Consider the following 21432-nt stretch of genomic DNA (forward strand, 5'->3'; position numbering starts at 1 on the left):
AAAACTTTCGTAGGGGTAATATTTATGCTCATAAACCTGGTTTGGAAAAATAAAAAAAATAATCGTTAGAATTGATGTTGTGTTAGTTCATTAGAATGATATTCCTCATGCAACTAGTTGACATCACTTTAACTCTTCGTAATTTGGCTCATTATAACCCAGTAACGCAAGGAGATATCATGTGATTACACTACGAGGTTCGAAGATGTAATTTTTAGCAAACCTATCCAACCAAAAAAAGCAGAATTCCTTGATCTACGCTACGAGGAAAATATGTCACAAAAATTCATCACTGAATAAAATTTGAAAGTAGGAGGTTATCTTGATTATTTTTATGGTATTTTAGCTATCCCTAGTTACTACTGAAATAATGTTCTTTGTTTTTCTGGTCGCAGGGTGATCTCTAGCGGAAATTATTTCCGTGCCTTCCTGTTTTCATTAACACTGCTACATAGGCGTACCCAGCAAGGGGCAGTAGGGGGCAGCTGCCCCCCATAGAAGCAAACATTGCAAATGTCTTCAAGGAAAATAGTATTTTTTCAAGCAAATAATTTAAAAACTAATAAAGACCTGTTACCGTTCCCTTAAAATGCTGATTTCATTCACCTTTTCCATACTTAAATCTTACCTACAACTTGAACAACTATGGCTTCCACCCCCCTAGTTTTGATCCTGGGTACGCCCTTGCACTGCTATGCATTAATGCCATGATCGTTGTCAAGAAATCGGCTGCTATATTTCAATTTGTATTGCCTTTTGTGTATCAGTAAACTCTTACCAAGTTAAGTTTCTGGTAATTAATGAAATCAGCAAAAGTAAAATCAATGCAAGTAATTTTTACTGAGATAATATTTATATTCTTAAACCTGAAAAAATAAAAAGTTTTTGTATAGAGTATTGTTTTTGGTATAGTTTACGTTTTGTGATAGTTCGTTGGAATTAAATTCCACTTAAGCCCGATTAACATTATCTGAACCCTTCGTAACTTGGGTTACCATAATCCAGTCGAAACAATCAAATTTTCCTCCTTTATCTGTTCCTCTAATCGATCATGGACTCGATTTTCAAAGGTTTTGCGTCAGTTTTTGCGACTCTTGCTGGGTAATGCCCTCATGTTTACAGTTCGCTAAATTTTGGCCCCTAATATGCGTAGCTTATGGGAGATTGAGATACACTCAACTTACTTTACACCTCTTTAACTTCATAGGAGCCACTTTTTGCTCTATTTCTCATCTCCTAAGTGAAGCCAATTAACATCAAGACGTAGTGAAGCAGGCTTCACACTTTGCCGCATAAAGTGGACGCACCTTTCCCACTGTAACGCTCATTTTTATATTATGTTACAACTTATATTTTTTTATGCACATATGATCTTTGTCAGAGCTTGCTTGTACATCAATTGTAAAACTTTTAGTCAGCATTCTCTTGTAAGCTATAGTTTTTGTATTTGAAATAAAAGTAAACCTTAAAATGGGCTTTTTCTATGCACTATGAAAATTTCATGTCGACAGCGTTTTGAAGTTTTGAACAAGTATATACTGAATCGCAAATATGGCAAAAAGTTCTGGTCGTGCAAATTCGTCCTCTTCAGTCGAAGCTTGAGGGGACTGGCCCGAGATTTGCTATTCTCGTGTAACTGTCATGATTTTACTATCTGTATATTCATTCACTGACCGCCTAACAATTTAGTCTTTCCGAGTTACAATTAAAAATCCACATTATTAATTTTAAATATGAGTGCTAGTAATAATTCCAATCGCACAGGGTTACCAATCATGAATAGTCAAATTACGGAATTTCCTGAAGAAGAAAAATTCCTATCTTGGGGGTGTTAACCGACAGAAAAGCAGAATGTATTGCTTTTCATAGAGAGAATTTTTGCGGCACTTATAGAGGCTCAGGAGTATACGCGTAATTTAAACAAAACGCTTATTTGGTTTTCTCTACACCACGCGAATTGTGATTAAAATGTCATATAGTCTCTTCAATCAGTATTTCAGTAATTTGCTGATGAATGCTGGAATTCAAGCAAAAGCACGATAGATAATTACATGAAAATGGCACAGTGGTCGGTGAAATAACTGAAAAAGTATGTCTTTAACATTCAAGGGTTAGAATATCCATACTAGTGGTACCCTGATTTTGGCTTTTAACCTCGATGGTTGTCGACCGTTTCCGAAAATTTATTTTCCTTAAAATACGCGAAAAGTATTTCCTTTGTATCACGCAGTCGCGAACCTACCATCTTAATTCTTTTCCCTTCTCTTAGCCACACCGTGGCGGTATATCGCCACTCCCATTTCGAGATGTGCAGTGCATGGGGTGGGGTGGGAGGTCATTTTAGGGTTGCGTCTCTGCGCATGCGCGCTAGCCTTTTCCCACATTTTGACCTTCGTGGTGACCCGGCTCTCTTCGGCCGTCACGTGTGTGCATCGACCGGTAAGATTATCCGCTCCCGAATCCTTTGTCCCCCTCCAAGAAGTTCGGGGTATTTTCTTCTCCGCCTCTTGCGAGTGGGCGTAGGATTAGAAGGAATTGCGTCTGTGGCCACTCCAATCAGCATGTGGCACTTCCAGGAATTGTGAAGGTGGGCTCACCGGTGGGGATAGCGGGAGATGAAATTTGGCGGTAGATAAAAAATAAATAATTTATTTCCCTGGATTTTATCCGATGGAACCTAGATAAATTCCTGAATTGGGTTTAAAGAGTGAATTCAGGCTTAATCTGGTGCCTCCTGACAATAAATTTTCTTTACTTAAAAGATCATTTCTTTATTTAGGGCCTAATTAAAAAAAAATAACATAGGCACCTAGTCCAATTTAACACTAAAAGAGCAGAAATAATTTTTGTAGAAAGGTTAAAGATTGGTTGTTATCCCATAATGATATAAATGTTCTTTTTTGATGTATGTGTGTGAATATTAATGTAAACATGTAAATTTTTCAATTACATATTTTGTGGTAAAAGGTTATATTTCTGGTATTAAAAGTTACAAATTTTGCATTTTATTGTATGGCTCTATATCTCACCAATTGTACATAAATTTTCTTCACACGCTATGTTTTTGTCACGTGTGACATTTAATGGGATATTTGTATAAAAGAATTAATAATATTTTGTGACTAGCATTGCATTTAAATTTGAGGATGGTATCTTCCACAATGGTTTTAACCACATAAGCTACCTAGAGCTCCTTATTATTTTTATATTATAAATAAATTAATTTTTGTAGGACCTTTTCACACTGATTATACCGATGATAACACAAAATCTTCTATTGCGCTGTATTTTAAGGAACAACATAAGTAAGAAAAACAAAATATAGCAAAAGGAAGAAAAATCAGGACTATCCCAAGCAATGAGGTTGCGTATTTAATAAAAAATATTAGTTACTTATTAATTACTGTGACTATTGCATGTATCCATAACTTAATTGCAACAGTATTGCATTCGGTAAGACCAGGGAATTTAAAAATCGTTTGCGCCAAAGGACATGATATAATACTTCATAGCGCAATAGAATATTTAGCGTTTCGTCGACTAATATTTAGTTGACGTAAATTGCTAATTGACGTGAAAATTTGAATATGCTATCTTCTAACTGTACTTTAGGTACTTAATATTTAGTCCCATCATCTAAATTGCATTTACCTATCAATACAGCTCCATGCTGTAATTTGTAGTGATTACATCTCAACATCCGCATTGGTATGCAAGCTTCTCATGCGCCATTTCCTTATAGTATTCATTCAAAACAAAACACTGTCATTGTTGGACCCTCAAGGATCGTATTACCGAAGTTTCATCTAATGGGGCCATGTGCTGTCTCCCTCCCTGTCACTACCTCTGGCTCCGATTCCATACCCCGCCCCTGCCATTCCCTCCTCCCTTCATCACTCGACAAATGCGTGCCTTCCAATTAGAGCGAAAAGCTTTGAGATGGCTGAAGGGTCGATGGGGTCTCCCGCCCTGCTTCGCCGTCGGCACCCATGATAATGTGGTGATTGTCGCTGGGTGGCGGTGGGAGAACAAACTCAACTCTTTTGTTTCTTGGGCGTCTCTTTCCTCTCGTCTTTTGTCTCACCATTGCGTCAGTCTTTGTCGTATGAGTACTGGAGTTAAACCGTTAAGTAGATCCTAGGTGGATAGATTTTTGGAGTTTCTTTTTGACATGTCGTTTTATTGTGGGTGAGGATAGGCACGGATGAGACAGGTGTGGATAGTGTGAATACTTAGCGGAGAGGGGATGTTGAAAACAGTGTTAGAGGGTGGAATGTTAGGTAAACGAGGGAGAGAATTGGATTTTTGGATAGAATGCAAGAGAGTATCTAGGTTCTATTGTTAATTGAGGGGTGAAATACATGAAGGGAGGAGAGGATGACAGAATGCTTCGTAAGAGCTCAATCGGCAGAATCAGACCTTCCTTGATCGGTAGAATACTTTAATAACAATATACCACAGCTGCTTCCACCGAAATCTCTCTTATTGATTACAAATTATAAAGAAAGCGTATACTAGTAACTATCATATTATTGCCGGTCCCTCCTAAATCGTAGTATCCAAAAGAATAGTCTCTCATTCCTAACTTTTTCTTCGGATAAAAAGGATAAGGTCAGGAAATAGGCAAAATTTCACAAGAAAATATGTACTCTTTTTCTTTGAGTTGCGAACGGATCGTAAAGCAGCCTGCACGCCTATGACGTAAATATTATGCTTGAAATCGAGAAAAAGAAGATGGTGATGCCAATGGTCCCCTAATATCATAATTTTACTGATACAGCTTCAGAAGGCATGAATCCAAGTACTTATGAATTCAGACTTCTATTTAGCCCGCAAACTTTACGTTAATTTCACTTTCGAGTGGCGAATTATACTTCCAAGACCTGTTATGATTTCATTGCGACGAAAATGCTAGCAATTGCTGTGAATTTTCATGCTACTAGTTCTGAACAGGGTGGTTGACATGGCCGCGTTGTGCCTTAGTGAAAGCTCAGACCTTGAGAAAACTGAATATTGTGAGATATGTAAAGCCTCATTTTCCGGGTAAGCCTAAACAATCTTATCCAATCTCTTTCACTCATAATTTAATCCTATAATAACATTCACAGTTACTCTTTACAATATGAACTCGCCGCTGCTTCAAAGAATTGAATTAGACATTCGTAGGTATATACTGTCAAGTATCAAAAGGTGGAGGGTAGGGGTAAATCACGTGGTTTTGGATTTTCCAACTTAGCCACGTATAACGAATCTATTGGTAGACTTTTTCGTAGACTAGTAAGCTGATGTAAAGTATTGTGCATGCACCTGACGTAAAAATTACGTAAATACCGTTTGTGTAATGAAACGAGCTTATGTCTTGTTCGTCTGAGAAAATAATTTATTAAATACAGTTACAGTTGACTGGAGCGGTATTTGTACTCTAGCCATTTGAACCAGATGGAATTGGATTCATTATTGAAGCTATAACATTCAGATGCCTGTTAAACTCTCCATTAATGGTAGTTGCTTTATAATTTTATTTTGATGTTTAATTTTTTAATTGTGCATGCGATTGGACTCTATTTTGCAAAACGCATACCAATTTTTTCATCTTCATAAATCCCAATCTTGACCCAACTCTTGACTTATAACGTATTCTAAATTATCATAACACTTAATTTAATTGATCACTGTGGACTTCAGTTTACATTTTTAAAAAATTATTATAATTCTTATTAGTATTACGATTTTATTATTAATTATCTATCCATGAAATCAGAGCTTGAATTATATTAGATCAAGCATGAAATTAATTTGCATTATCCATATAATTGTGACATTATTAATTGCTGAATTTTTTTATATTATTAACGACTACTAACTCCGAATAGGAAAAAAATTGTATTCAAGATTACAGTAGTTTTCTTATCGAGAGAAATAATTACCATATATATACTTGCTATCCAGCCGGTGAAAATAGACTGAAAATTTGGCTTGCGGAATGTTAATCACAGATATGTGCCAATGTGGATGTGTATCATTGTTTCAGGAAATTTGGCCGCATAGTTATAAAGCCATGAAAAATATTTTTCTGGCACTAATGCGGGTTTATTTGGGTTCAAGTTGAGCCAAAACTTCGTGAAACAAAAGCAAAAACCATTGCCCATGACATGGAACGGCATGACATAATTCGAAGAAGAGTATTGACTGCCATCTAGATTCTAGTTCGACAGTCTTCTATTGAACCAATCCAGTGGTGAGGAATATTATAATAGAGGATCCTCAAGTCGGCCTTATTGTGTTGTCGACCACCGCCCATTTGAATGGGTTTACAGAAGTCGTTACTCGCGTCGATGACGGCCAAATTAATCCCAGTTTCACGGGGAAATAAGTTATAATTAGGGGTATTAACCGAAACTTACATTTATGATAATGCTATTTTTCAAATAAGTAAATATTCAAAGCTAATCCTCGCATTTGCAAAAACGATAATGTAAAATATAGGAGAAAAGTGGATCGCATTGCACTCATCACCGCGCTGCGGACATTTTTGAAAGCCGATTATAATGCGACCGGAAGGGCAACAGAAATCAACCTGTCATGGGATGGTATTGGGCCTCTATTCAGTCCTCTGGATCCATTACATGGAACGACATGAAAGAATTCGAAGAAGAGTATTGACTGTCATCTAGAGTCTAGTATGAAAGTCATCTATCGTACCAATCCAGTGGTAATGATATTTTTCGTAATGCATCAATATGGGTTCAAGCGGAACTCAACGCACCAATTTTACTACGTGATCGGCCCCCTTTTGTTCATAATATACATTAATGACCTCTGCTCCCGAATTAGCTGTAAAATACGTTTATTTGGTCATGACGCTGTCATCTATCGTGGAATTACTGATCAATCTTACTATGAAATTCTATCATCGGATTTAAACAATGTTCATTTGTAGAGCTAAGGAACAGCTGGTGTCCTAACATCCCCTGTCACACGCCTTTTAGGCGGCTTGTGGGGTATAATGTAGATGTAGATGTAGAATTACATCCCATTCCTATTTTCCTTCATTATCTCGACTACTAACCCTAAATCATCGCTGTGTTCCTACGCAAGTTGCCGAATAATTTAACGAGGCGATGATTGAGTATCGTTGATGAATGGAATTAATGATTTTCGGGAAAAACGTTATTTTAATTGAAGAGCGTGGCATTTTAATCAACATGGTATAAATTTTTGAAGTTCATCAGCAATTGAAAATTGAAAAAAAAGAACAACTACTGGCGATTGGCCCCAAGGTTATACACTTCCTCATTCTACTTCAATTAATATAGATAACTGGCTTTAAGTGGTTTTATGTGATATTCTGAAAAGAAAGTATTTCCTATAGAGAGTCTATATTCAGACGTCAGGGAGTTAAAAGTAATTTATTGTTTCTTAATAAATCTGGTGATTTTGTTAGATACGTAGAAATGAACTTGGTTGCACAGTTTATACGCAAAATAATTATGAGAGCAAAATCTCATATGGGATTTCTACTTACTATTATTGAAAAGGTATTTTCTGTCCTTAGTTTCATAGATGTTGCATCAGAAAGAGACAACTGTACGTTTCAATTACTACAAAACAGCACTAATGTTAATTGAACGGTATTTTCACACCGAAAATCTTTTCGACACGCATTACCGACTACTAAATTGAAATAGATTCGCAATTTAGGCCATTTGCAAATACTTAATATTTGAAAAATGAGAGATGATTGATAGGAGTGAAGACGAGAGCAAAAATACGAAATATTACATACTTTGAGTTCCGTAACTAAGATGTTTTCTCTGCTCTTTAAAGCTCTTTGAAATTTGAAATATTGGTGAGAATGTACGTATATTGACTTAAGCACAGCAGAACTTTATGTTTAGCCTGCTCAAATATGCTTCGAAAAATACTATTACTACCAGTTAAGTACTTAGTAATTCCACTATTATTCGTCATTTGCTTTAATTCTGCTTCTATTAGAATCTCTCAATGGCACAAGGTAAATTTTCACAGTTACGAATGACTTTCACCGTAGTTGAGTATGGAGTTCGAAATCTCCTAGGATTCAATTAACCTTGAAGTACATTTTATGTCTTTATGTTACCTTTCATATTTATTTTACGTACCATGAATATGAACTGTGAGCACAAGAGAAATACTCTAGATTACATCTTTCTTTGGGTCACGATATGTTTTTATCTGCAGTTGACACGGACTCCTATCGTATCAGTCATTATACCCAGATGTATGAATGATTTGAAGGTGTTGGGATACAAAAGGAGATATTTTAAGGGTAATTTCCATTTAAAAATGTAAATGTTTCCAAAACTATCCATCAGAGAGAAGTAATGCATCAAGCAATGATTATGCAATAATCATTCCAAGTTACTTACTGAGCTTCATTCTTCTCGTTCCAGGAATACAGCTCCAGTCCAGGTAGCAGAAAAAAGTGTCTTGGTTAACTGGGTATCAGGAGATGACTACCTGCAATAAAGTCAATGAAAAGTGTAAGGAGGGAGGGCATTCAAATGTTCTGGAAAAATAGGGAACGTGTCGCGTAACCTATCTCCAAATATATTTAGGAACTTTAAATACAACATATTATTTCTCGATGATATACAATCTCAATTAGCCTGTAATTAAGTGTATAGTGTCAAGCTATTATGGTAAAGGTCGATAGATCGATTCCTCAGTACAGCTCGTCGCCCACTCTTTAATAAACTGTTTTAATCTTGCAGTATCGTGCAATAATCCGTACTTTACCAATTCAATATCATTTCAATTTATTATAGTAATTATTTTGAAATTCCATTCAAAGATCGGAAATTAAATTTTATACAGAATAGAAGGGCCACAGCTGGAATCAAACCATCAACCATTTGATTATTCGTCACATATAATTCTATAAAATTTGGTGAATTGGCACACATACACAATAGAAATTTGATAATTTACTAATGCTCATATCATCACACCACTAACCGTTGCTCAGTAAGTAAATCTGTGGAATAAAGACTAGATGCATGATAACACTGAATATGTTTCTATTGATTAACAATGAATTAATTAACTTCTACAATTATTATAAGAAATATGGATTTACTACTAATGTGCAGCGGTTATGACGATTAGTTTCCATCATGAGGCAAGAGATAAGAAGTTTTATATTGCGTCGACGTGAAAAATTGCTATGAATAACACTAATCGACTAATGTGAAGGCAGGATTTTTATTTCGAGTCGGCACCTTTTTACAAACACCATAAAGCGAAAAGGTTATCTTCCGAAGGAGATAATGCACAAGTATTAGTATCACTAATTAATATCCAGAACATCTACTTCGTCATAACCGTTATAGAAAATGTGATTTATGCGATATTTATAACTCTGATATCACTTGATGTCTAACTTTGGGATAATGTCTCTACTAGAAAGCAAGGAATTACAGTTTAAAAAAATTAAAAACGTAAAATTTTTAATTCTTGGCACTAAGGCGTAAATGCATGTTATTTTTAAAGCAAATTCGTCAAGAATTATATCAATGGACATAATAAAGAGACGTGTGACTCCCTTCTGAGAAGTGTACTTTCCTGAAGTTATTACTTTTTAAAAACTTACGCTTATACACATAAATTAAATTTAATTTACATTAATTGAATCTAAAATAAAGAAAAACATTAAAGTAGTATTTTCTGAGAGCTAAAATTTTCAGCTTTTATTTTATCTTATAAGCCGAATGGCCGATTCAGCACCTTTTAACGATGTGCTGGTTTAACTGGAGGAGGCGATTCCCCTTGGAACATGGTTGCAGACTCATAGCAGCAGGAGCGGCAGACTCATAGAAAAGTATCGACACCCGAAGGGAGAAGGTTCTCCTCAAAACTTATAATTTGTACAGCGTAATGATTATTATAGTTTGTTTTTGAAATAAACATTGGTGCTTCTCCTTTCCGACATTACGGTACTCTTGTTTTGACAAAAGCAATCATGTAATTCTTACATTTCTCCATCTAGTTATTTTATAAAAATAATTTGGATTTATTTCATGGATAAGACTTGGCTTAAGACATTTAATATCAATAAAGTCAAAGCTAGTATGATCAAAACTTCATTCAATTTTATCTGCCTTAGGCTATTACCAAAAACTGTTTGCATCTTAACGCGAAGTCATAGAAGACACTGATTTGGTGTAAGTGAAAAATATGACTTCAGCTCAAGACACACTATTTAATTAACATCAGATCAGAAGAGTATTGTTTCACAGGGTAAACAAAAATAAAAATATTTGGTCACCAACCAACGAACATCTGAAAATTAGAAATAACAACAAAAACTGATGGTTTTCAAATAGTGATGATCCGCGATTTTTGCCCAGTCCCTTAATATCGTTGAAAAATATTTTAATGGTTTGAATATTAGTATATTAAATTTTATGGATTTTTGTTTTAATGGATTATGGATGTTTTATGGATTTTTGTATGGATTGTTGTTCATCTTCACCCAGAAATTTCATTATAGTATATCACTGTAAGGGTTCATAGCATCCTAAACTGAGGTGGACTGATCCATAGATACAATACAAAGGTGGCCTACTTTATGTACCCTTGAAATCGAAAGGTGCAAAGTAAGAGTTGACAAATGATCCGTCAGGAAAAGGGAAAAAATACGACCGATGTAGTGGGAGCGATATTTTGAAAAATGAAAGGAAAGAGGATTTTTTTTCTGTAACTACGAGCAGTTTTGACTTCATTTCTGAAAAAGAGTTTTCGTTTGCAGTGCTTAACAGTGATTAATCTAGAAGTAGCACCTTTATGAGATAGTATTAAGAAAAAAATTAAATATATTATGAAAAGCAGCTCTCGAAGTAAGCTTTTCATTCGCTTTTCTATATCGGCATTAGCACCAGAAATAAATCCCCACAGAGAGAGATAGTTTTCTTATGAAAAACTGTCTCACTGTTTAAATGCAACATTGTGGATGTGCAAGAAGGAATATGTTATTTGGCATAAAAAGTTCATTAATTAAGGAAACTGCTACTATGTACAAAAAATGCTTACTGATATGAAAATCATTATACAGAATGTCTAGATGTAATTGCCGAGTGGGGGAGAATTCATTAGATCAAGATTTTTTTTTGCTATTGACCGATTTTCCAGGTGGTATGAGAAAAAAAAGATGCATAGTCAACCACGAAAATTAAAAAAAAGCACCTACCGCAATCAATAATATACTCATGCATGAAAATAAACTATAATTCAATCCTATAAAAAAATTTTACCCCCTTAATACGTTTTCAATCTTGGATAGGAAAACACTTATACTTTCGTCAGATTTTTATTAAATCTGTTAGCGCGGTTTTAACTTCTGAGCGCCGTAATCATGTTTAGAAATATAGGCCGAGCATTTTGTTCCAAAGCCTATTGACTTCTCGAGTTCTGGAACTCTCATTATGCGACTCACTCAGCTAGGATTCAACATATGCAAGTGAGATTTGTTAAATGGTTTAAGTCATGCACCATTTTTCACCGAAAGGGACCACCACAACTTATGCAGGTACTTCAGAATTTCTCCTGTTTATGCAAAGAGAAATAAGGCTAACGTTATCGTTCTTAGAACTATTTTGACAGATGACTGAAGTTAACTGGGGCAGTTGGCAATAGCTATCTTCTAGCTTAATCAACATTTATGTTCCTACCCGAAGAACAAGACACGCTCCACTTTTTCGATGTAAGTACGGCAGGGTGGACGTCACGCGGTTCAAGCTACTTACCTGGATGATATGCGCGGCTAATGTCTTCTTAGAGAATGATTCAGGTAGCGATATCTTATGTGATTCGTAGAGAAGCCTAAAGAGTAGATTACTCACTTAACCTGAATCCGTATCTATAGTTTCTTTGTTTAGTCATATTATTTATTTCATAATACCTCATCTATGTACTCCGTACTTGACATTATTATAAACCTTGTAATTGGTGATATTTGTAAGTATACATTAAGTGATTATTATAATTAACGATCGTAAATTTGATCCTCAAACGAAATCACAATAGGCGTTTGAATAAAATATCTGAGGAAACTATTAAGTGTGATTTAATTTGATATGAATAATTTCCAAAAATAATGCATGAAGGATTTTCCTCGTTATTTGTCGTCAAATTCACCTTCGTTCGTAATCGTCCAAATTAAACTATACCATATGGGCACACCTGAGCTCAGGTGCCCAGGCCCGTAGTCTAAGAGTGGCCAAAACTATCCCCTCCTCCACCCACCACCACCCAGTCCACCCGGCGGGGTCCTTTCCTTGGCCCGTTAGTTCCCTACCTGGCCACGCGAGGGCTCGCCTTAAATGGAATAACTTGCGTGGACATGCGTTTGGAGAGGAGGAGGGGTAGGTGAGTCGAGTGAGGTAGAGTGGGAGAGGGGAGGCTTGTGGAGATAGAGGGGCTACTGGACCTCTGGACGTCAATGAATGGGTCACATTCTTGCAATTCAGATGGCGAGGAGGAGCGGATTGGTGGGGAGGGAAGGGAATGTTAAGAATGATAGCAGGGAAGAGATGGGAGGGAAGAAGGGAAGGCAACCATGAATGAATGGGAGATCTCCACGAAGCTTATATAACCAGCATGAAGAAGATTAGAGAAATGTAGTTCATATGGTTCTTTACGAAGTTTAGAGAAATGACGCGTACATGGCTCTGTGCGTCAGCTACTATTATTCGCTAAATCCTTTGGCGCAATGAATTCAATTTACTTGTACATTCTGTCACTTAACCCCTTGCGATGAAATGACGGGTCTATGACGAGTCATGAAAATCCGATGGCTAATCGCGCAATGACTTATGCAGCTCGTCATTAGATTTTCATAATTTTTGCTCTATTTTGGAGAACGATATACATTTTTTGAAAGTTGAACAGTGTTAAAACAATCATAATCTACATAAAGAACTCATTTTACGAAGTAGGATGTATTGGAAGGAATAAAATGATTTTATACGAGTAGCGGTAGCTGGTTTCGTATGAAGATTTCCACACCTTCTTTTATCAATGTTGGTGGCGGCTTTCGGGAAATGCTGCGTAGGTAACATTATCTGCTCGGCGATTCACTCCTCCTACTGGGAGCGTTTTCAAGAGAATGGGAGGGAAAATGCGTTTAACGCTACACGGGTATTGGCGAAGACGGAAGAATATCATCCGCGTCTTATATGTGAATCCGTCAAGAAAGCGGAAAGGCCAAATAACTTCAATAGGGAAGATGGATATAACGTCAGCCGCAGCGGAGATGGTTCCTGGCCCAATCTAATGACCAACGGCTATCGCCTTCCTTGAAATTTCAAATCGGGTCAACAATGGGTTAACGAAACCTATATAAGCTCGGGACGAGAACGGTTTCCCTCCCATTCTCTTGAAAACGCTCCCAGTAGGAGGAGTGAAACGTCGAGCAGATAATTGTTACCTATACAGTATTTCCCGAAAGCCACCACGAACATTAGCGGTAGCTGTGTTCTCGATGTATTTTACTATATACTGTACAATAAGAAATAAAAATCAATTTTTATTTCACTGTTCTACGTTGATTAACTACAAAATACCATATTTTGTTGCCTACTATTCCACTTCAAAAGAACCACGCAAAATAATAGAGGATAGGAGCGCGATATTCAGAAAATAAATTGAAGTGGAAGAGGCTAAGGTATGGTAGGTTTACAAGGATTATTTTACGTACTGTCCAAGCATCTTTCCCCTCCAATATTGGACCATTTCAATACCTTAATACTTGAACTTCCTTTGATTCTATTTGAAAATTCTACTCTCTTCCACCTCATCCCTTGATTACCGATCATATATCAATATACCCTCAAAGAATATCCTTCGCGTTAATTACTCGATCAATCGAGACCCTTTGCCTGCTCTAGAGGAGTGCTACGAATGAATGGTGGTAATTTATTTTGATAAAATTTTTTCTTCTTTCGATGTATAAAATATGGTTATGCACTTAAATCTAAAAAATAAATAAACTGCGTCGAGATACCTCTAAGGTATGGTAGGTTTACAAGGATTATTTTACGTACTGTCCAAGCATCTTTTTTCTTCCTTCGGTATAGGTAAGGAGACTTATTTAATTTTTATCTCACGCTCATGGCGTAAATGGAAGGATGTCTAGAAATGCCCTAGGTAGCTCTGTGATAGCATTTGATTCTTCAGCCGTATATACAATAATAATTTAATTAAGTAAGATATGAAATCATTTTTAAAAATCAGCAGTGTGTTCTCATCATCAATAAGGATATCAGGAGTCATCCAAAGCTAATGATAGTCATAAAGCGGGAGTATACTGGGCGGAGAATACACAAGGGAGTGCGTCGGTCGAGTGTGATGAACTTTTAACAAAAGAAACAAAACTGAAATAAAACATATTTAAAAAATACACGCTTTTTCCAAAAACAGTATGAAATATGTATAAGTTAAGCTTTTCATCACATGGAGAATAAAGGGTAGTACTGATTAGGTATACTAGAAATTAGTGTCGAAACGCCAGATAGGTAAGGATTATTAATATTTGAACCTAATCAGCGCCCACGCTTCTCTGGTTGATGAAAAGCTTGTTTTCTACTTTAAAGTCCTTTGAGTTTATTTACTGTTTTTGGAAAAGCGTATTTTTATCAAAACTTAATTATTTTTTACGAATTTTAACTAATTGTGAATGCAAAAAAAAAAAAAATTCGGACTTGAAATCGTTTTCTTCGACAACTTTCATTGTCAAAAGTCTAGAATAAACTTACGCCTTCTATTAAGAAAATTTTAAATAATTTTTCCATATGGAAATTTAGTTAATTAAGTCGAGCACAATAGAGCAAAGTTTCAAAATTTGAAAAAGAAAGTGTGAAAAATTTCAAGCTAATCCGACAATGAGTAGCAGGTTGAAAATCAATTAACAAACAAAAGGAAAAGTTAATAAAAAATCTTTAAAAAGGAAAGTGAGATCGATTGGGGTTTACAGGTGGCTAGAGAAGATATTGGTGGAAATACGATGAATCAGTATCCATTTAATAGACATCAGATAATAATTGGCTCCCAGAGATGAAGTGTATTGGGAGCCAAGGAATATACACGATTGTAAAAATTGCATCTACGTTGGATGAATTTGATAAAATATCGGAAACCATAATATGCGAAGACATCGTTTCGGAAATTAGGCTAATGTAAGGTGGGGATAACCTGAGTGTTGGGTATTTCCCCCCCTCCCCTGCGGCGAGTGTCGTCGCACTCGGGATTTTCCAAGGCCCGGCGAAGTCCCTTTCGGCCCCCTTTCTCTTGGTCTCCGCTGGTCTCCGCCAAGGGGACTCGACTCACACCCTTTTGGAGTGTGGAGTGAGAGAGTGCCGTTACTCAGGGTCAGTAACCCTTTTACCCTAGCATCGATGCCCTCGCCGACGGCGTGGGTGTTAGTCAGTGTTTCACCAAAGCCGGGAGCGTGTGGACGCGGAGTTTTCGGCGTGCGTTTCCCCGCGAGTTGCGCGCGAATAAACCTAATTCGATTGAAGGTGTCCTCGCCTTTCATTTCATCATAACCCGGGGCACACGTCCCCGCGCGCATTTCTTCTGTGCCACCTTCGGGCCGGATTGCGCGAACATTTTTGGTCCTTCGGGCCGGATCACACCAGTGATCGGCAATCATAATTGGAATCTTTGTGCATCGGCGCAAGATTATTTCATCGCGAGGCATCTCCCGGCAAACACTCAAATCGGGGTCTTCAGAGCAGAGGACCATCAGCACTACTCATCAATCAGCATCTCCAGAGATGTGCTATCCAACCAGCGGAGGACACAGCAGTCACCGCAGTGGCATCGGCGCACCAGCAGCGCAGCATCACTACGCAGCCATCGCAGCACAAGGTAGGCAGTGAGTTCATACCCTTTCCTGTCATTTCCCCACTGCTAATTGACCCATTAAGGCACGTTTCTCAGCGATGGCAGAGAAAATTAAAGAATTAATTATAAAACGCGGGCATATCAAGGCTAGAGTCACTAGATTTAAGAATTTTGTGGAAAGAGTTGAGATTCCTGATGGGATCCATCAATTGCGTCTCCGCCTGGAGAAATTTAAGGATATTTGGCAGAAATTCGAAGATGTGCAATCTGTGATCGAATTATTGAATGCGGGAGGCGACGGAGAGTGGGAGGAATTCGAAGACGCGTATTTTGATGCCGTCTCAAAGGCCGAACAAATAATACAATCACCCACCACAATAAAATCAAAAGAAAAGGGCCACGATGTTGCTCCCGTGAAGCTTCCGCAAATAAATCTATCAGCAAATTCAACACCATTCATTCCATCTTCGACACAAATACAGTCCACTACAGCAAGTCTTCCATGCCAGGTGGAGGTGTCAACAGCGTCATCGTCATCATCATGCCATTTTAGCGTGGAAACAAACTTGGAAGATCAGGTAAAAAACTTCTGGAAATTGGAGGAGTGCAAACCTGCTTCAAAATTCTCAGCAGAAGAGGTGAAATGTGAAGAACATTTCAAGAAAAACACCACAAGAGCGGCAGATGGGCGCTTCATCGTTAGACTACCCATCAAAGGAGACATCAGTCACCTTAGAGATTCTGAGCAAATCGCCAATCGCAGATTTATGATGATTGAGAAGCGACTTCAAAGGGATGAGGAGAGGAAATTAGCATATTCTTCATTCATGAAGGAATATCGAGATCTTGGGCACATGGAGTTAGTCGTAGAGGAAGAGGACCATCCACCAAGGAAAGAATCGCATCGTGATCCTCGCGCTACATCAGTGGCGATGAAAGATTTCTACGTTGATGATCTCCTCACAGGCAGCAGCTCGATCGAGGAGGCTGAGAAAGTTCAAGAAGGAATTATCACATTGCTAGAAAGAGGAGGTGTTAGGCTTCAAAAATGGTGCTCTAATCATTCCGCATTTCTGAAGAAAATTCCATTGAACCACAGGGAGGCATCTTATCAGATTCGTCCGGAAGGTGACAACACCATCAGGAGCCTGGGAATTCTTTGGAATCCAAACGCGGATGCCTTCCATTTCGACACGAAGAACTTCGATTGTAAAGCCCGAGTAACTAAACGATCAGTTCTTTCCGATCTTGCGAGGATATTTGATCCTCTGGGCCTTATAGGACCAATCATTCTAAAGGCAAAAATATTCCTTCAGCGACTGTGGGAACTCAGATTGGAATGGGATGAATCACTTCCTGCGGAGCTCCATTCAAAATGGCTTGATTTCCGTGAATCATTCAGATGCCTAAATGATTTGCGACTTCCCCGGCGCGTTATTGCGAAGAATTGCAGTGTTTATGAGATTCACGGCTTTTGTGATGCCTCAGAATCCGCATATGGTGCCTTTGTATACGTCAGGTCCATCAAATCAGATGGAAAATTCATGATGCGTCTTCTATGCTCGAAGTCGCGAGTGGCGCCGCTGAAGAAAACCACTCTTCCCAGGCTAGAACTCTGCGCAGCAGTACTCCTCGCAAACCTCATTCATAAGGTCTCATCATCACTCTCGTTTTCGGGAAGCCCTACTCTGTGGTCAGACTCTACAGTGGTCCTCTCATGGCTGAAGGCACCATCATCCAATTGGAGGACTTTCGTCGCCAACAGGGTTGCCGAGATCCACGAGCCCACAAGTAAATGCAAATGGAGGCATATCAGAGGAGTGGACAATCCAGCGGATCACATTTCCAGGGGGCTTCCCCCACAACAATTGCACGAGATGGCATCATGGTGGCAAGGACCGCCTTGGATGAATGGACATGAAAATGAATGGCCGCCAGAATCATTCATTGAGATGCTAGAGCTCCCCGAGAAACGACCAATGGCCACCGCTTTAATTGCAGTGGAGGTGAACCAATTAATCCAGCGCTATTCGTCATTATCCAAATTGCAGAGGGTAACGGCTTATTGCCTGCGATTCAGACACAACGCCTCAAAGTCACGCACTGAGAGGAAAACGGGAGAGCTCACGGCTGGAGAAATAGAGGCGGCTCTTACGCAGCTGATTAAAGCAGCTCAAAGAGAAGTGTTTTTTAATGAGCTTCATGACCTTCAACGGAAAAATCAAGTTAGCAGCAAATCAAGCTTGAAAATGCTGCATGCATTTCTAGATGAAAACAACGTGATCCGGGTGGGAGGAAGAATAAGTTCCTCTAACATTTCCTATGGTCAGAAGCATCCAATTGTCTTGCCCCCGAAACATCATCTTACAAAATTGATCGTGATGCAAGAACACATCAGGCAACTTCACGCTGGACCGCAACTGCTTCTTTCGTCAATACGGCAACGTTTCTGGCCTTTAAGTGGAAGAAATCTCTGCCGTCAGATCGTACATCAATGCACCAGATGCTTTCGCAGTAACCCTAAGGCTGTACTACAGTTAATGGGCAATTTACCTAGACAAAGACTTGAACCAACTCGCCCCTTTTTAAGGTGCGGGGTTGATTATTGCGGCCCCATTTATGTCAAAACTAGCCGTCGTCGAGGATCTCAGCCAATCAAGGCTTATATATCTGTATTTGTTTGCTTCTCCACCAAGGCAGTGCATCTTGAATTAGTGGGGGATTTGACGACAGAAGCATTTTTGGGAGCTTTAAAGCGCTTCACATCTCGACGAGGAAAGTGCAGCGACATTTATTCAGACAATGGCACAAATTTTGTGGGGGCGAATCGGGAATTGAAGGATCTCAAGAAAGTATTCTCATCGAAGTCACACCAGGAAAGACTTCATCACTACTCATCCTCACAAGGCATCAATTGGCATTTCATTCCTCCTCGTTCACCCCACTTTGGAGGCCTTTGGGAAGCGGCTGTCCGTTCACTCAAATATCATCTCAGGAGAATTGTTGGGAACGCATCCCTCACGTATGAGGAGACATACACTTATTTAACTATGATAGAGGCGTGCCTTAACTCCCGACCAATTACCCAAATGTCATCAGATCCTAATGACCTCAATCCATTGACTCCTGGCCATTTCTTAATTGGCGACGCACTCACTGCCATCCCTGACCCAAATATGATTGATATCCCCGTCAATCGTCTATCCAGATGGCAGCACGTGACCAGGATGCAACAGCATTTCTGGTCTCGTTGGCACAAGGAGTACCTGTCCAGCCTCCAGGTTAGACCCAAGTGGACCAGAGAGGCACCCAGCATGCAGCAAGGCGACTTGGTCCTTATCAAGGAGGACAATCTACCCCCTCTCCGGTGGAGCCTCGGTCGCATCGTGCAGCTCCACCCCGGTGAGGATGGGGTTTCGAGAGTGGCAACTGTAAGAACGACTGCCGGGCTAATACGGCGGGCGGTCAACAAACTCTGTCGCTTGCCTAAAGAGGAAAGCTAAAATTTGAACGTTGAATTTCATTTTTGAAAATTTCCATTTGTATAAGTTTTATTTGCAGACTGAGAGAATCTTGTTTAATCATAAACTTTCATGATTTAATAGACTTGTTTTCAGCTATCATTGTAAAGAGGTGACATTTTTTATCAAGTATACTAGTGAATTATTGTGAGTGATAATTTATTAGTAAGAGTGTCAGTGATTTCATCAAGTGTCGTTTGTGTAAATATCGAGTGATATTTCAGTTTCCTTTTTCATTACTTGTATTTATGTGGAACATGCCACATGCAATGAAAGTGAGCCTTCATCACGGACACAGAGACTTCATATCAAAAGGCTCTCACTATGTTTGGCAGTTATCTATTTATGTGTTTCTTCCATGTATGTGTATATGATGTATGTGTTTGTTTGTTTTGCACTCCCCCACACGCTCCACGCTCTTTATTGAAAATCACAGCTTTTCAAGGCGGGCGGAATGTTGGGTATTTCCCCCCCTCCCCTGCGGCGAGTGTCGTCGCACTCGGGATTTTCCAAGGCCCGGCGAAGTCCCTTTCGGCCCCCTTTCTCTTGGTCTCCGCTGGTCTCCGCCAAGGGGACTCGACTCACACCCTTTTGGAGTGTGGAGTGAGAGAGTGCCGTTACTCAGGGTCAGTAACCCTTTTACCCTAGCATCGATGCCCTCGCCGACGGCGTGGGTGTTAGTCAGTGTTTCACCAAAGCCGGGAGCGTGTGGACGCGGAGTTTTCGGCGTGCGTTTCCCCGCGAGTTGCGCGCGAATAAACCTAATTCGATTGAAGGTGTCCTCGCCTTTCATTTCATCATAACCCGGGGCACACGTCCCCGCGCGCATTTCTTCTGTGCCACCTTCGGGCCGGATTGCGCGAACACTGAGTATGTTACGAGTTTTAGAACACTGTTGTTATTAAAGTTAAATATAGCAGAAAAGCCAAACATATTTATTAGAAAAGCTGACAGTGGAAAAAAGATTACTAGTGCACTATATAGATGAAGTTTTTCTAGAATCAGGTGTATGATGTTACTCCGAGACAGATATCGAGACTTAGTACAAATATATGATTTAATGATTTTTTTTAATTGATGCACTGTAAAAATATAGCGAAGAAGATTCGACCGATCAAATTATAGAAAGATTCTCATCAAAATTTGCAATGCAAAGAAAAAATGGAAGAGGTTCTGGGAAATAAAAATTAGCAGATGATTTGGAGTGCGTTAAATGTCGTCTAAAGGAAGCAGTGAAATAAATTACTTGGCTGACAAAATTTAATTAGCAAAAGCAAAAATAAAATCAAATCATAGACGTCATCGAAAAAAGGGGAAAATATTGGAAAATGAATTTGAGGAAGCCAACTTTTAGGCCTTATTTGATCCTTGTTGTTGTTGAAAAGTGAGGAATGATAGATAATGGCAGATGAAGAACCACTTGGGGGGGGGGGGGGGGGGGTCGGAAATTAGAAGGATGACAGTGGGGTGATACACAACAATTAAATTGAAATAGACTCTTTAGAAAGACATTTAGATAGAATATATGTGGGAGAGTTAATGGCTGATGCAATAGGCCTCATGGGATAATCTTTTTTGTGTATTTTGAGGAGACCATATAGACGTGGTAGGCAGGGATTGGAAACGTAAAGTTTGAACTTAAGATTTCAGTTTAATTTTTGTGTATCACCCCAAAGACATCCTTCTAACTTCCCACAAACCCCCTAGTGGCGTAGCGAGTGGAGAGGGTGCATGGGGTCCCCCCCTCCCCGCAATATAAAAAGACATTTACTTTGCTTCATGAAAGAAAACAAAATATTTGAAAAAATATGAATTTACGGAAGATTTCTTTGAAAATGGAAGCTTTTTTATAATGAAAAGTGTTAAAATTAGTTTAAAACACTCCACTTGGTGCCCTGTTTTTTCCCCCCTGTTTTCCCCCGAACGAAATTCCTGGCTATACCACTGACACTCTCCCAACCTTTTTGCCCATTATGGAAGATATTTAAGTTTTGTAAAATGAAGAGAGCTTTATCACTTCAAATAAAAG

General features: G+C 38.7%; 1 long non-coding RNA gene across 1 annotated transcript in view; it reads right to left on the minus strand.

Moving 5' to 3' along the window:
• The window catches only part of LOC124161020, a 570739-nt gene that overhangs the window by 15385 nt on the left and 533922 nt on the right, over positions 1-21432 (minus strand). The window contains exon 10 of the long non-coding RNA XR_006865300.1: positions 8409-8499. This is a non-coding gene — a long non-coding RNA (uncharacterized LOC124161020). The remainder of the gene's footprint in view (positions 1-8408; positions 8500-21432) is intronic.

The sequence above is a fragment of the Ischnura elegans genome, chromosome 6, assembly GCF_921293095.1.
Source record: "Ischnura elegans chromosome 6, ioIscEleg1.1, whole genome shotgun sequence".
Taxonomy (NCBI): Eukaryota; Metazoa; Arthropoda; class Insecta; order Odonata; family Coenagrionidae; genus Ischnura; species Ischnura elegans.